Below are 3,067 nucleotides of genomic sequence, written 5' to 3'. Positions count from 1 at the left end.
GTAAATAAAGACAAGTATTAGTTGGTATGTGATACATTTTGAGGAATAGAGTTATACTTAATTTGTCCACACAGTGGCAGTAGATACATTCAGTCATACCAACTCCAACACTAAGGGTTCTAACCCTAGTTCTATGAACGATAGTGAACCTGTAGTGAACCCAGAACCCTACCACCAAGAGGGTCAACTGGCCTGTCGGGTCAGGTGATCTAAGGGCAGAATAGGACATTAATTAGCAGGACGCCGGTATGACGTCACACACAGACAATGTTGTGATAGTATTCATTTGATGCTTCTACGACTGTGTTGCCACTGGAGGCAGCATGTGACTTAGGCTACTGTGTACATTGTACTGTGTACATTACATTGTCCCACATTCAGTTGTAATCACTTCCGTGTGTGGGGCAGCTCATAGGCTTTGCTGTGTCCATTACAAGACCAACAGACATTTTGTTGATCAAAATATAGATAAAATCCATCAAATATATTGTCAGCCAGATAACGGCAGTATAGTTATCATTTGGTTTGTCCATAATCTATGACTTGTTCAGGTAGTTTCCTTTCACTGCCAGCTCTTCCTTTCATGGCTGCTAAACTTTGTGAAAATGTGTGGGTTCAAAAACAAAACCCACAACAATTTCACTGATACAGGGACTAATAATTAACATATTCTCTCAGAGTCGAACTTTGACCCCTACCTTTCCCACAATCCTCTGAGAAGGGGTGTCAGTTGAAATGTAGATTGCGAAGGAGAAGGTTTGGAGAGAAAGAGAGCAGGGAGAGGAATTCACCGGTGAGTAGCAGTAAATGTTGTTAAAAGGACAGTTTTGAGGACCACCAGAGTAGATAGGGTCTAGGTACAAAGTGAAGGTCTTGAAAAGATGAAGAGCTGAGAGAGAGAGATTGAGAGAGAGAGAGAGAGAGAGAGAGAGAGAGAGAGAGAGAGAGAGAGAGAGAGAGAGAGAGAGAGAGAGAGAGAGAGAGAGAGAGAGAGAGAGAGAGAGAGAGAGAGAGAGAGAGAGAGAGAGAGAGAGAGAGAGAGAGAGAGAGAGAGAGAGAGAGAGAGAGAGAGAGAGAGAGAGAGAGAGAGAGAGAGAGAGAGAGAGAGAGAGAGAGAGAGAGAGAGAGAGAGAGAGAGAGAGAGAGAGAGAGAGAGAGAGAGAGAGAGAGAGAGAGAAAATAGAAACAATGATAAAGCTGTAAATAATACAATAGCTGATGGCCCAATGAGAGAAGGAGGGGCTGCATAAATCTATAGTGAGACTCTGACCTGGAAAGGAAGTGAGGATGGTCAGGTGTCCAGCCTCCTAACAACCTGAACCCTGGCAATCAATCATTGGCCAGGTCAGAGGGGTCATGGATAGTTTGAAGAGCCAGTCTCTCTGGCACCATGGGGAGGTGGGTGGAGTGTGAGGTCATGAGAGAAGGAGAGCTCCATTGGCTGTGGGAATTATCAACTCATATACTTGTCTTCTCTTGTCTTCTTCCTCACCAGGAACCATGACTGACAAGTTGCCAGTGATGAGAATTGGAGTTGTGGGATATGGACATTTAGGTCAGTGGTGTATTCCCCTGTCTTCCTCCTCTCTTCCTCCCTACTCACCACATCTCATATGTTCTCACTGTGGAATGGATTCATTTATTAAATGTAGTTTTACAGGGAAGATGCACATTCATCAACATTACTATAAAAGTGGCAGTTTTAGCCAGCCGACTAATTTTCAGCTGCAGTCCCTGGGTTGATTGCTGTGGTCAGTCTGTGTCAGTAGGTCCCATCTTCGTAAATCATACCACTTTACAGCAGGGTCATTCATTTACAGGCCCTCGAGGTCCTAAGTACTGCTGGGTTTCTTCTCTATCTGATTGTTAATTGATCAACTAATGTACTGATTGGGCGGAGAGTTCACCAGGTTTATGTTCTGTTTGACCTTTTATCTACAGATGTAGGATCTTAATTTGAGCCAGTTTGCTACAGCAGGAAAATAATCCTGCAGCAACAGGAAATGTGCATTATTATGTGGATTATTATTAAAGGACTTTTTTGTGGGGGGTGATAAAAAATTTTGTTAGGGAAAATCAAGTCTGAAATTTCAGAGTGGAAATTACAAACTTCAGAAGACTTTTTAAAACTGAAATACACTACAAGTTGTCCTGCAACCGGGTGATCAAATGTAGATCCTACATCTGTACCTACCTGTATTCATAATGTTGATTGTATATTTATGATAGGCCTTTTGTTGTGTTCATGGTTTTCAGTTTGTATTGCCTACTACTGTATGTAGTAGTGAATACTACATAATAATGGCCGGAACGGAGCAAATGGAATGGCATCGAAGACCTGGAAACCATAGAAACCATGTTTTATATGCTTGTTACCAATCCACTAATATCGCTCCAGTCATTACCACAAGACTGTTCTCCCCAATTAAGGTGCCACCAACATCCTGTGATTACACAGTCAGCCCAATTCTGATATTCCTTTCACCAATTGGTCTTTTGACCAATCAGATCAGCTCTTTGCCAGTAATTCAACAACATATCCGAATTGTTCTGCCTGTGTAAACACTGCCAATTAAAGTTGGATTTGTTGAACTTCCAGGGCAGCACCTTGTGGAGCGGCTCCAGAGAGAAGGGGCCCAGGTGGGCCTGACACTGGTCTTTGTGTGGAACAGAAACACTGACAAACTCAGAGAATCAGTGGCTGAGGAGCTGATTCTACACAACCTCCCAGACTTTACAGACAGGTAGAGAGCCACGTCACACACATACTAGAATGTGTGTTATGTCATGTGCACAAGTAACGTGTGTGTGTGTGTTCTAGGGGTGCTGATGTGATTGTGGAGGTGTGTCATCCCAAAATTGTAAAATACTTTGGAGTCCAATTCCTCTCTAAGGCCCATTTTCTGGTAAGGTCTCTCTCTCTCTCTCTGTTTCCATTTTTTGGTAAGATCCCTCTCTCTCTCTCTCTCTCTCTCTCTCTCTCTCTCTCTCTCTCTCTGTTTCCATTTTCTTGTAAGATCTCTCTCTCTGTTTCCATTTTTTGGTAAGATCCCTCTCTGTTTCCATT

General features: G+C 42.9%; 1 long non-coding RNA gene across 1 annotated transcript; it reads left to right on the top strand.

Annotated features, from left to right (window-relative positions):
* Nucleotides 1-717: 717 nt before the first annotated feature.
* LOC139579575 (uncharacterized) lies at nucleotides 718-3,061 on the top strand. The gene is made up of 4 exons (XR_011675798.1): nucleotides 718-793; nucleotides 1,496-1,555; nucleotides 2,600-2,744; nucleotides 2,822-3,061. It is a non-coding gene; the product is annotated as an uncharacterized lncRNA (long non-coding RNA).
* Nucleotides 3,062-3,067: the final 6 nt, after the last annotated feature.

The sequence above is a fragment of the Salvelinus alpinus genome, chromosome 1 (genome assembly GCF_045679555.1).
Source record: "Salvelinus alpinus chromosome 1, SLU_Salpinus.1, whole genome shotgun sequence".
NCBI lineage: Eukaryota > Metazoa > Chordata > Actinopteri > Salmoniformes > Salmonidae > Salvelinus > Salvelinus alpinus.
This window is presented reverse-complemented; position numbering and strand designations above follow the sequence as displayed.